Here is a 14,743-nt window from a genome sequence, read left to right as displayed (position 1 = left end):
TTGTGTTTTTTTGCGGAACCGGGGATTGGACTCAGGTCCTTGTGCTTGCCAGGGAAGCACTTATTCCACTGAGCCATCTCCCTGGCCCCACTAATTTCTATTAGTTTATTGAAAGAAACAGTTAATGTCTAATTGTTTGATCTATGTTGTATGCCTATATCTTATAATCTGAACAAATACTTTGAAGATAACTATGCAATATAATAACCATTGTTAATTTCTTATCATCTTGTTTTGAAACTGTTGATTTTATTTTTTATTATCTTTAAAATAAAACAATATATTTAAAAAGAAATGAATGCTATGTATGAATTCCAGCTATGATTTATGAATTCCTCTTTGGTTCTTAATTTGGCACTATATTTCCAGAGTGAATAAAGGAAAGATACTTTTCAGGCAAGCTATTGTTCACTCTGCAAAGATTCTTACATAATTCAGTTCTAAAGGACTTATTTTGCAACAGACTCCTCCATTTGAGACCTACGTCTAAGGAAACAGCAGTGAGCCCAGAACTGAAAGTTGGATTGATCAGCCCAGGAAACGACCAGCATTTCTCATTTCGGGGTCAGGGCAGGAGACCAAGGCATTTCCAAGCCAGGTGTTGGGATATTTTGCACAGCATCTTTAAGTCTACACACTTAACAAAGATGCTTCATTTTATGTCTCAAAAATACATGCTTTGTTTTTGTCATTTGAAGCATTATTCATTTCTAAAAGAGTTTTTGGGACATAACACCATAATACGTTTCTACAAAGAAGGCAATCTACTGAAAGAAGGAAAGCTATAATCACAAACCAATGCACAGACTTGCAAGGGAAGAAAGCATTCACACTTCTACTTCAGCGTGCAATTATGAGGAAAAGCAAGGCCATAAAAGCAAAGAAAAGAGGGGTAACATTTGCTTAACCAGGAGTGGCTTAAATTGGAAAGATTGAAGTTTAAAGGTTTTGTTTCATCTCATTATAATGAGTAAAGATAAGAAAAATAAAGGATAAGCTTTAATCTCTGATTATGAAGGATACAGTTGTATTGATGTTATTTTGCTAAATGGTAAAAGCAAATTTTAACTAAATTAGTCATGTCCATCAACTGATTATAACTGGTTTGAATTTACCAGATTTCATTCTATGAAATTTTATGATTTTATTTTTCTTTTACTAAATAAATTAGTGTCTGATTTCCAGATATTTATGCTGAGAATATTTATAAATATATCAAATAACTATTAGGATGTTCTCTGAATTATTTTAAATAAGAAAAGATTGATGTAATATAAATACCAATCTTATGACACTTGATAAAACTTACAAAGAAATATTAGAGGGATTTCTGATGCCATTTTTAAGTGTCAAGGAAGATTGCCAAAAAATTCATCAGTTACACTTTATTGAGCAGAAAATTAGATTGCCAAACAATATGGTGTATAATTCCCTATTGAATAACAAATATAAATATGAGTGTTATCTGAAGTTCCTATAATTATTTTTATATGTGTATGAAAATGTGCTTAAAATAAGAAATATTTAGTTATCATATGTGCAATAGAAAGTCATTTCATCTTCAGTTTCCCTCCCACTGTTAATATTGACAACTTCTGCTCTTGACATAAAATCTTATTTAGGTATTTTGTCTCTGTATTATTATTCCCTCTTTTCATTAACGTGCTCTGCAAACACTGCTAGACTATAAAATAAAAATAAACTGTAAGAGAAGATGAATCAGTTACTTTAACATGTCTTACCATTCAGAATAGCTTCTCACTTAAGAACTAAATTAACTGTTATCTGAATGATTTAGACCATTAACAAGGACCTGGAGTCAACGTCCAGGGCTAAGAGTAGCTCAGCAGAAGAGCAGTGGTCTTGCCCTTTCCTAGCATACTTGGGGTCCGAGGTTCAGTCTTGAGCAACAAAATAGAAAAGTAGACTCAGACAGACAGATGGACAGATGGATGGATGGATGGATGGATGGATGGATGGATGGATGGATGGATGGATGGATGGACAGATGGATGGACAGATGGATGGAAAGTCATCTATTAGTCATTGAAACAACACAACTTCCTTGCTGTATCCTTAGACACCACATCCCATCCACGTCCGTCACAGTGTCTCTCTGTCCTTTTCCACTGCCAATGCTTTTTCTGAACGTTCGTGCCCTTGATTCTGGGTCACCTGAATTGCCTAGTAGTTGGCCTCCCTAATTCTAGATTCTCTCCATTCCAATCTAAGCTCTTTACTTCTGCCATCCTATTCTTTCATAGGTTACACTTTAACGAGGTCCTTTCTTGGCTTTGTACTCTAAAAGAGCTTTCTATTTGCTTCCAGAAAAGCTAAGAGCAAGCTGAACCAACGTTTGTCTCATCAGCCCTTTATGTATCACCACCACTCACTTTAATTTCAAAATTTCTTAATAAAAGGTTTTTTTCTTCCAATGCAACTAATATTCTGTCCACACAAACTCACTGTGTCACAGTCTGGGCTTTCTTCGAGGTCACTTTTTCTTGCCTGTGAGATCCTTCCTCCTCCCAGCTTTTCACTATTTCTGCAAGTCCTCTTTAGCATTTATTATTGGCATCTTTGTTCCTAGACACTTAATTCCAGGCTCTGGTTTGCAAAATTTAGTTGCCAAGATCCCTCATGTTATTTGGGTATGCATGTATGTTTGTGGATGCATGAACATACATGTTGTTCATGTGTGTTTATACATGTGTACCATGTTTGTAAGCTGCTCATATTTTTAAACTTGGATAAAAACTTTTGATGAGACTGATTTGTGTTCCACATAATACCTGATTCAGTGGTGACAAAGAAAATACACAAAAGAATCCTTTCAAGTGGCAGTGAAATGCCATAAATATTTATTATTGCTATTATTATTATTATTTTGTGGCATGTAGTGATCGATACATTGTGTCAGCTTGGCTGGATCGCCTTGGCGGTTCCACACTCTGGGCTGTGAGGACCCATTCCAGTGTAACTCAGCACAAAAAGGGCTGTGAAGGGGTCGAGGAAGGATTCGGCATTCCAATTCCTCAGAGGAATTTCAGTCCTCACACTCACCTTAGACTTCATCTCCTGGCTTCCAGAGCACACTCTTGGACCTCCAGCTCGGCTCTTTCAGCTTTCTGTCACAGATTCTTCAGCCTTCTGTTGCAGACCCAAAGGCTGACTGCTAGAGACTGTTAGAGATGGAACAGTGCAGTGAGCTCAGACCTTGGGACTGAGTCCTTCCATCTCGGTGTGCAGCTGCCCTCTGTACACTTGCTCATCTGACTCTGTGACTGGTACATCTTGTGTTATATCTGTTTTTTCTATTATATCTGTTCCTCTAGTAAAACAGTAGTAGGGATTTAAACTAAGTCTTTCGGGCTGGCCAAATAGCTTAACAGATTAAAGCACCTGCAAGCAGGTGCAGGAGCTGGGAGTTCGATCCCTGGGCCTGTTATGCTGGCCCCGCCCCCTGGGCACCCTGAGACAGCGATTGAGACTGGGCATGGTGGCACACGCCTATAATCCCAGCTCCTGGGTGGTTGTAAACAGGAGAATCACTACAAGTTTGATCTAGTAATGAGAACCTGAACACCCTGGAGACACCTAAAATACAGATAAAGAAATAAATTAACTAAATAAATAAACTAAAGCTTTCATACTGAGTTACATTCTCATCTATTTTTATTTTTATTTTCTTTAAGACAGTGTCTCATGAAGTTACTAAATTGCCCAGATTGAACTCAAAATCTTAATCTTCTTGTCTCAGCTTCCCAGAATGTAAGAATTACAGACATGCAACTCCATGATCAACTTTGACTGTTTTTATAATGTCTTGATGTTATTGTGCTGTCCCAAAAGTAAGATATTTCTGTATTTTTAATTTTATATATTTAAGATATACAATATGATATTCTGATTTCTGTATACATAGGGAAATGGTTTTCATAGTCAAGAAAATTAACATATCCATCATTTTAATACTCATTTTTTTGTGTGGCATGAGTACCTAAAATCTACTTTTCTATAAAAAAAAAAATGAATAGAACAATGCCATTAGCTATTGTACTTATATTTTACATTAGATCTCTAGATTTGTTCATTCAGTGAACTAACTTTTTATGTACATATCTCCAATTCCTCCCCATTACATTCAGTGAACTAACTTTTTATGTACATATCTCCAATTCCTCCCCATTACTACCTTTGCCTATAGCCACTTCTTGATGGATGCCGCAGCTGCTGCTCCTCCTCTGCTCTCCATTGTTTTCTGCCACCACGGACTGCTGTCGTTTGCCTTGGAGCCAGCAGAGTGTGGACTGAAACCTCCACAAACTGTGAGCTACGTAAACCTTTCATTCCTTCATTTTGAGTGTCGGGTATTTGTCAAAGCAACGAGTAAAAAGTAACTAAGACAGACATGTTTCCTTTTGCACTCACTATCTGCAATGCTGTCATTATTGTCTGAAAGTCTATCTTCAGTTTTGTTCAAGTGTTTTTGCCGGCTTTCAACAGAATTCTTAATTTCATGGGTATCTTTATTAACCTATTTCATGTATTCTAATTCTTTCCTATATTCTATATTGTATGTTTCCATCAGTTTTCTATTCTCCTCTATTTTTATATCTATGACTTCTTTAGGTGTGCTGAGCAATTTTTTTTTCATTATTGTTGTCATTTCCTTTTTTACCTGACAGACTATTTCTGGTCTGAATTTCTTCTATAGCCTGATGGAGTTGTTTCTTTACTTTAGTTGCTATCATTTCATAAATTCCATGTATGACTTCTAAGTTCTTCTATATCCTTTTTTCCTGGACTTGTTCTTGGTGGACATGAGGTCTGAGATTGCCTTTTGCTCCTTCATTTTGACATTTTTTGAATGTTTGCCCAGGCTCAGCAGTGATAGTGGAGACAAGGCCGGTCAGCAAGCCTCCCATTAAGGTAGGGGATGGGCCAAGATCAGGAGAGAAACTAGGCCCATAACGAGCTTTTGTGTCTCCTTACCCTCCCATGACAGGCTCAGCTGCTTTCACTCTAGGCTGGAGATAGGATAGGGGCTGCCTGCCCTGCTCCACACAGGTCATCCTCCAGGCCATGTGGAATCAGGATCCGAGTCTTAGGGTAGGCTGCAGAAACATTCCTGCAAATCTCCGCCTGCCACAGTAAATGCATGTGCCAAGACCAAGGTCTGATGGGGCCAGGCACTGGTGTGACCTTAGTGGTGGGCTCAGGAAGCCACCAGGGCACTTTCTTACTTTCAATTGATTTGTGTCTTTTTTTTATTTGTGTCTTTGAATCTAAAAGAAATCTCTTACACAGGGCACATGGTCAGATTATGATCTTCCTTCATTTTGACCTTATCTATTTCAACATCTGCCTCTTTGTGTAATCTCTACGTATTTATTGTAACTACCCATAAGGATTTATTTCTTCCATTCTATTTTTGCTCTGTGTGTGTTTTATCTTTGTTCTTCAACTTCTAATTTACCAGTTTTAATGTTAAAATGATACTTTATTCCACAGTTTTAACTCCCTTCTAATTTCTTTTACTACATGGTATTTAAAAAAAAAAAAAAAAAAACTGGGGATTGAAGCCAGGCCTTTGTGCTTGCCAGGCAAGTGCTTATTCTACTGAGCTATCTCCCCATTCCCACATTGTGTTTTGCTTTCTTTTTGTTTATTTATTTGTTTTTTCAGCCAGGGTCTCACTGTGTAGTTCACGCTGCTCTTGAACTCAGTATGGAGCCCAGAGTAGACTCAAACTCATGACAATCCTCCTGCCTCAGCCTCTGAATGCTGGAACTACGGGTGTGTACTCTACTATGCCTGGCTTTCTTCTTCTTCTTCTTTTTCCAATACCAGAGATCAAACTTAGGACCTTGTACTTGCAAGGCAGGTACCTATACCACTGAACTATCTCCCTGGCCCTACTATATGGTCTTTAGTCATTTTCTTCAAGGTTGCCCTGGGGGTTACAAACAATAATCTTAATTAGCTATCTAGTTTGAATTAAAATCCACTTAATTATAATATTATACAAAAACATCCTGTCTTTTATAGCTCTATTCCACTCTGCTGTTGTTATTGTCACAACTTATATTTATATGCAATATATACCCATCAGCATAGATCAATAATCATTACTTGATGTAGCTGTTTAAATATAACATAAAAGACAAATTACAAATACAGTTTAGATTTGTGTTACTTAACACATAGTCATATTTACCAATATCCTTTATTTCTTCATGTGGATATCAGTTGCTATTCAGTATCCTTTTATTATAAGCTAAAGGAATGTCTTTAGCATTTGTTGTATTTTAGGGCAGGTATTTGGGCAAAAGTTTTATCTATTTGAGAAAATCTTTATTTTTCCTCTTTTTCACCTTGAGTAATAAATATTCAATGAAAGAACTTTACATATTATTAACAGCCTTCACTTAGCCAAATATCTATATGTTTGTCGAATGCTACTGTATATAAAATGGGACTGTATCAAGTACAAATTATGAAAGTACAAATAACAAGTCAAGGTTAGATTAACTTTTTTTATTATTTTATAAAATTAACCTATTTACAAAATAAGCTTTACCAAACTTTATTACCGAATTGTAAAGTCAACAATTGTGTATTGTTTTTAAAATGTCTAACAAGGAAATGCAAACTACACAATGATCCATTTTCATGCTCAAGAACAAAGCCCAGAAACAAAGGCAAAGGCCCAAGGCACAGGGACAGGGGAATCTGACACCAATACTATTTTCACATAGGGCCAGCCTTTTTGCCACGTAAACAGTGAGTTTGAGGGATTAGGGAGGAAAATGCTGTGACCACAGCACACAATGGGCTTTGTTTGAAGGAGGCATTAACAAATTCTCATTGAGGTAAATGTGCTCCCCAGCATGAGCCTTCCCAGCTACTACAGTTGAACATCATCAACCAGAAAAAGCGGGCAAGATAAACTCTAGGGAAGAGGACAGAGAAGGGATTATGTGTCACCAAGCACTGTAACAGCAAATCTCTCATCCATCCGTGAGCTCCCAAGGGCACCAGTAGGTTGAGGTCTTTCACAGTTATAAGGTTTACCTACTTTATGACTAGTTTAGCTTTGTAGGTTACACAAAGCGAGGAGGCTTTAAATTACTAAAATCTCTCTTTATGTTGATTGTATCTACAGCAGTGAGACATGTAAAACTTTGAATCTATTGCAGGTGGGATTTTTAGCCAACGAGTTTCACCCTGCTATTAAAAAAGTCGATTGCACAAGGCCAATATACAAAGCCATCTTTGATACATTAATGCAATAATTTAGAAATTTTAGTTGAACTTTTTTTGCTTTCATCACTTTGAATATGACTTTTCAGCAATTTCTAGTCACCATAGCCAGTGACAAAAATCAATGGTTAATCTTACTGAATGTCCCTTGACATCACCTTTCCCAATAGTAAAATTCATGGCGATAGTATTAATGGATAGAAAGGGACAAAGAAATAAATCTCTTATAATGGCAAGTGGTCCAAGAAAAAAGGGGTGAGGGGTGAGAAGGAAGGGAAGGAAAAAAAGGATAAAGATTTGCCATATACAGGAATCTAAAAACCTCAACTAACGTAAATGTTGTTGACCATAATGCTAGCTAGGACAAATAATATCTATAGGAGTAGATAGGGGAACTGGAGGAACAGGAAGAGGGAGGGAAGAAGGAGGGAAAGGCAAAAAAGAGACATGCTGTAATATGTACACATAACCCTTCTCCAAGATGATTATAGACTACATGAACTGCAAACATGTACAAATAAAATTTAAAAATTTAAAAGCAAAATGGAAATGAAACCTGTTCTATTGGCTAAGAAGATGCAAGCATGCATTGGTCATTTACTTGAATTTTCAAAGCACCAGAAAGCTTCCTTAGGGAACTCTGGAAAGCTAAATAAAACTTATGATAAGCAAGTTCTGAAACAACAAGTTTCCACTGGGACTAATTTGGATGACAAGAATAAAGTGGACTATAGTTGGATCTTTCAGACACTGAGTGACTGGGGACAAATGTGGTGCACAGGCTATAGGCTACATAGGTGCTACCTCGAGAAGAACAGTATCTTGGTCTCTGTCACAGGGGAATGATTTCTTGGTGCGTGTGATGGTTGATTGATTATGTCAGCTTGAGTAAAAGAAGCTCAGCTAAATCAACACATCAACCCCACACCCTGGGGAATGATAGACCACTCTAGGGCCACTTGAAACCTAGATGACACAAGGGGGAAATCAAGGACAGATCCACCTGTTGTTCTTGGAAGGAGCTCCAGTCTTTGCCTTCACTCTGGACATCATCTCCTGGCTTCCACTGCAGAACTTTCCATGTCCAGCACAAGTCTTTGAACATTCTATTGCCGACCTATCACCCTCCTCATAGAGACCTTCAGTACACAGCACACAGCAGTGAGCTACAGACCCTTGACTGAGCTCTGCAGTCTCCAGTGTGCAGAGACTTTCCTAACTGTCCCTCTACTGACTCCATGGGTGGCCCTTGTTAGCCAATCCTATAAATTCTTATATATTTGTATGTCTTGTGTTATGTCTTTCTCTGTAGTAAATACTGACTGATACAGGCTTTTGTACCAAAAGTGGCTCTAGAGAAACAGAATTGTAAAGATGAAATAATAGAATGGTTTTAGGGGCTCCTGAAGTTGGCTCTTATTTGATGAGACCTAAAGACACCATGGTTTCATCTTCTAATTCTTCAGGGAACACTGATAATCCTTGAGATGAACTGTTTAAAATAATATGCTATGTGGGCCCATTGGATTATCCTAATCCACCACTTGTAGGACATAAGGAATTTAGTGACTCTATATATGAACATTTTGAATATCTTTGGTTGAGTAGGAAAAATAATGATGCTGGCTGGTTGGTCTTAGCATCTCTGGACAAACTAGTGAAGGAAAATTGTGAGCTCAAAACACCCATAGGAAATTTAACATCTGCTGAAGACTTCTAAGAAACTTTAAAGCTTCTAACAGTGTCCCAAAAGAAAATCTCTTCTCTTAGCTATGAGACTGAGACTGAAAAAAATCCAAACACAGGCCCTCATAATTCAACTGGCTGAACTACAATGTAAGCTTAATGCTCTGCCTCCAAGGGGATCTGAAGCAAAGTTGAGGGCACTGGTTGGAAAACAAGAGGGTGCCATAAACTGGGATCATGAAGTGTAGGAGGATCCTAGCAAAGCTGAGGATGTTTGGTTTCTAGGTGCTAATGAGATTATTTTACTAAAGGAAGAGTTCCCCATCTGCAGTGGCAGAAGCATCTCTACTTCTACACCCCTGCAGTGTTGTCCTTTTCTAGTATGCCCGGGGGTACCAATCCTATCGTTAATACTGATACCCCTCAGAACTCAAGCTCACCACCCACTTTTGCCTCTAGACCCACAACCAGGCTCCAATCACAGAAGGTTCCTTCAGTAACACTCTGAGAAACAAATTATAAGGGGCCAGCAGCATTCCTGGAGAGCCCTGTCATTACTCTCCTCTCTATGCCAGACCTAATGATAGGTACCATGGTTACTCAACTGGGAAATTTAAGGACAGTGGGCTTGATTGGACCCCAGAGAGGCAGAAGTCAAATGGCAGCATTGAATCGCCAAAGGCAGGGTGCATTTACTTTAGCATGACAACAGGAGCAGAGCAATGGTCAAAATAATCCGGCAGAAGTAGAATACTATGATCAGCCACAGTGTTTCAAAAAGTGAAATAGATGGGAAACTTAAAAAAAAATTTTACTAGATTTATATAATTGAAATAAATTGTAAATAGGAAGTAATTGTTCAAATGTAAATGGGAATTGGAGGGTAGAAGGAAGAAAAAGGGATGAAAAGGAAATAAATAAAAGGAATAACCCTTCTTCCCCTCCCTTCGTAAATAGGGAGGGGAAGAAGGGTTGAGAAGAAGAGAGTGGAGTAGGGGAAAAGGGGGAACTAAGATATATTACATACAGGTACAAATTCTCCGTGATGAATGTGATTGCTATGTGTATTATTGTACCCACAAAATTAATTTTTTTAAAAAATTAAAAATTAATGGTAGACAATAGAAACCTACTTCAAATCATAGTAACAAGGAATCATGACGCCCCAGCTAGTTCCTGAACTTGAGCCAGCTTACAGACCCAGAACCCCTTGAATGAAGGGGATGGCAGCTCCCCTTAAGGAAAGATTTTGATACCCCTAAAATATATACAATCAATCTTTATTCCATCCTTCCCTGGAGGGACCTAAGCTCTTTTTCCTGAGAGATTGTACAATAGAAGAAGGGAATGATCAGACATTTAGGGAATTACTGGACACTGCTTCAGAACTGACACTGATTCCAGGGGATCCAAAATCTCTTTGTGGTTCTCCAGTAAAAGCAGGGGCCTATGGAGGTCAGGTGAAAGGAGTTTCAGTAAAAGTCTGCATCACAATGGGCCCAGGAGGTTCTCAGATCCAACCTGTGGTCACTTCCTCAGTTTCATAATGCATAACAGATATACTTAGTACACGACAGAATGCTCACACTGGTTCCCTTACCTGCGGTGTAGAGGCTATTATGCTGTGGACATCTAAATGGAAGTGATTAAAGTTGCCTTTGCCTATTAAAATACTAATCCAAAAGCAGTATCACACTTCTGGAGGGATTGCACCTTCAGCTTCACACTCACAGCTTTACCCACTCTCTCTCAGGGGTACACTGCTCAGCCTCCCAGACCCTCTTCTGATATCTGATGGAGACCCTCTTAACCCCACAACTCTGATTTTCTGCATGTATCTAAAACCAGCACCATGCAGAGGATGCCAAGGTCTGGCACCAGCTGGGACAGCAGCCAGCCTTCCTTCTCGTGTGACTGTAGGGTTCCAGCACCTGGATTTCTGAGCGTGCTGAACACAGTTCTGTGGAGAAAATTCTCTAGACTGCCACCTTTCTGGAACATGGTGCTCTGGGGCTCTATCCTCAAAGTGGAGTCTTTCATCTTTGCTACTCTGAGGCTATAAAGATGGGAATGTTACTGGTTTTTACGATGTTCTTAGGCCATCTTTTCTGTGGTCATCTTCTGAAATAGTTGGAGAGTTTTTTGCTAGTTTTTTCAGGGACTAATTTCTCCTCTGTACCTTCTTTTCTGTCTACAAATTTACTAAAAATGTTTTTAAATCATTCTGCTAGGCTGTTTGCTCTTGATCCTCAACATAAATCTGGATAAAAGCCCCCAGTAGTATTCATGTCAAGGCTTCAACATTATATTGCCTTGAAGTTTCCTCTGCAAGATTAATTAGCCCACTGCCCTTAGTCTCAGGCGAAGGCTCTGGACATGAACAAAGTGCAGACAAACTTTCTTCCAAGCTGTAATAGACATAGTCTGGGATACCACAACCAATGCAATTCTTCTTTTCAGCAGAAATCTCCAGAGCCTGTTTTTTTTTTTTCCTTATTTTATTTTAAGAGTGAAAACAGAAGCAAAAATAATAATAGAAGAAATGACCCAAACAGAGTAACATACAAAAATACATATGTTACAGATTTTCAAAACAGGGATAGCTAATTAACAATTGTTGCTATATTATCTATTTTTTTCATTTTAATGAGAAAAAAAGTAACCAGTTTCCAAACAGGTTAGTAGGATAGTTAAAATAATTAATACATTGTATATTGTTGTCTTCCTAGTAGTTATTCATAGGGAAATATGGAGACGTGATATCTTGTCTAAACATTATTAGTACAAAACTTTGCTCTCAATGAACTAAGAGAAAGTAGTTGTGTGTCTATCCTAACTATCCTGTATATACACATATATATCTTCAGACACACACACACACACACACACACACACACACACACACACAGAAAAAAAATAGTCCTTTATTTATATCCCCCTTTTTTGTTTAGCTTTATCAGAGATGGGTGTTCAATTGTTGTTAGAGAAGATATATTTGGAGAAATCTTTAAAGGACTTTATCATACCTGATGCCAGACCAAAGACTGTAGGTACTTGAATTCAGCAAAATAACCCAATATAACCCAATAGTCCATCATAGTGGTGGGTTATCAACACAATGGGCAATTGTCTGAAGTTGTTGATATGAGCCATTTACAGCTCACCATATTAATATTGCTTTACTTTTATGCCTCATGGTTACAATTTTCTGTTGGATGGTTAAGACCAAGTTAAAGCAAGACCTACAAAACTCAAAATGTAACTTTTGCTATCTGACAAGGTCAGTCAAGTCCCCTCAGGATTTACCCTGGAACCATGTACAGCACCTTGTGGTCTTTTGTCCGTGTCAGCCATCTGTATGAGTCACGGCCATTACTTGACTGTTTTGCTCTCTGTGAAAGCCTCAGAGAATTTTTCCCTCTAGGTGACTCCTCTTAGGTACACTCTACATCATCAATCACTTTCTTCTGTTGCCTCATAAACTCCTTGATCAGAAAATTTGGGACACCACTGAGTTACAGGATGTAACTGAGGTTCTATTATGCTGAGGTTCTATTATGTCCTGAATCCTCACTCACCTCGAAGCATTAGGGTAAAAATATTGCTATCCTTGTAGCACCTCTCTCTAATTTTTGGTCTGTAAATTTTAGTTGTTAAACATCAAGAAGAGAAGCTTAATGATATAATTGCCCTGCAACAGAGGCAGTTGGGCTTACCATTGCTATCTGTCTGTATATCAAACACCTTAAACATAATATGGAACTCCTATTTTCCAACAACCATAGATATTCTAAACTTTATATCCCTACAAAATGTAGAAAAAAACAAAAAAAAATAATTACGTATTTTTACACACAAATTTAGAAATCAAACCATATACAATATTGTAGCAGTACAGTCCTATGCCTTTTTTTCTTGTCTCTTGTTTTCTTTTATCACTTTTTTTACAAATATTTACTTTAAAGAGATTATAGCAATAATCAATATGACATTAGAAGCAGTGTGCATTTAGAAGACCCAAATAATGGGTATTCCAAGCATGGTTTTAGTATTGCACATTGCTATCCTCAATGCAGTTGCTCATTTCTCAGATATCAGCATATAGAGTTAGTCAGGGTGGGCATTCTGCCCATTAACTGCTATTTTCAAAAACCTGATGGAGATTATTAGGACCATTGCTTTGACCATCTTGTTTATATAAATGTATGGTTTTGCCCTTGCCATATTTCCTAACTTTTCTACTTTCTCTCCCTTCATTCTTTAATCCTTAGGTTCTCGCTTTCCATTTAACTGTGTTATACCTTTCAATTTTTATTTCTTCTTTTGAGTTCTTATACTAGGAGACAATATGATACTTATACATTTCACTTATGAGCATATCTTCAAGTATTGTCCACTTATATATCACAGTTTTGAGTTTATTTTTCTTTATAGCTGAGTAATACTCTATTGTATAAACACACCACATCTTTATCATCCATTCATCAAGTGACAGGCATTTTGGTTGTTTCCAAGATTTGGGTACCACAAATTGTGCTGCTATAAACAAGAGCTCATATACATCATTATGATATGATATTTTCAGTTATTTTGGGAAAATTCCCAGGAGTGGGATAGCTGCATTGAATGGGATTTCCAGTCCTAGTTTTTTGAGGAGTCTCCACATTGATTTCCATAAAGGTTACACCAGTCTACATTCCCACTAGCAGTGGAGAAGGGTTCCTTTTTCCCCGCAGCCTCTCCAACATTTGTTGTTGGTTGATTTCTTTATGATAGCCATTGCTTCTGGGGTGAGATGGTATCTCAGTGTTGTTTTAATTTGCATTTCATGAATGGATAGAGAGGTTCAGCATTTTTTCATTTATTTATTTGTTTCTTGTATTTCTTCCTCTGAGAAGATTGTATTCATCTAGGATGCCCATTTTTGGATTCAGTCTTTAAATTTTTGAGGCCTAATGTTTTTGGGGGTTTTTTGCTTGTTTGTTTGTTTGTTTGTTTGCGGAACCGGGGATTGAGCTCAGATCCTGGCATTTGCCGGTCAAGTGCTTATCCTACTGAGCCATCTCCCCAACCCCGGCCTAATGTTTTTTTAGTTCTTATAAATTCTAGATAGAAAACCTTTGTCTTAGTGCTTATTAGTTAATATATTTTCCAAATTTGTGGGTTGTCTTTTCACTCTGTTGATAATTTCTTTTGATGTGCAAAAACTTTTCAATAAGAGGAAGTTCCAGTTGTTAATTCTTTCAAGTATTATCCACGCAATTTGATTTTTGTTCATGAAGTCTTTGCCTACCCCTATGTCTTCAAGATTTCCACCTACTTTCTCTTCCAAGAGATTTAATGTTTCTGTTTTAATGTTTACATTTTTAATCCATTTTGACTTTAGTTTAGTGCATAGTGCTAGACCTGGGTCAAGTTTTAGTTTTGGGCATGTAGAGAGCTAGTTTTTAAAGCACCCTTTGTTAAAGGGTGTTTCTACCAGTGAGCATGTTTGGCCCCTTTGCCAAAGATAAGATGGCTGAGTGTGTTTGTGGTTGAATCAGCATCTTCTAATCTATTCCGTTGATCCTCAGGTCTATTTTGTTGCCAAAACCATCCTGATTTTATCACAGTAGCTTTGTAATATAATTTGAAGTCAGGAATTGTAATGCCTCCTGCCTTGTCTTTGTTGCCTTCCCTAAGGGGGATGTAGCACTCACACCTTTAGTGTTAGCCAGAACTATGCTGGACCAATCAGTGGACTCATCTACTAATCACATGCCCTTGATCCCAGGACCACACACTCTAGATA

Source organism: Octodon degus, unplaced genomic scaffold (genome assembly GCF_000260255.1).
Source record: "Octodon degus isolate 3935 unplaced genomic scaffold, OctDeg1.0 scaffold00054, whole genome shotgun sequence".
Lineage (NCBI taxonomy): Eukaryota > Metazoa > Chordata > Mammalia > Rodentia > Octodontidae > Octodon > Octodon degus.
This window is presented reverse-complemented; position numbering follows the sequence as displayed.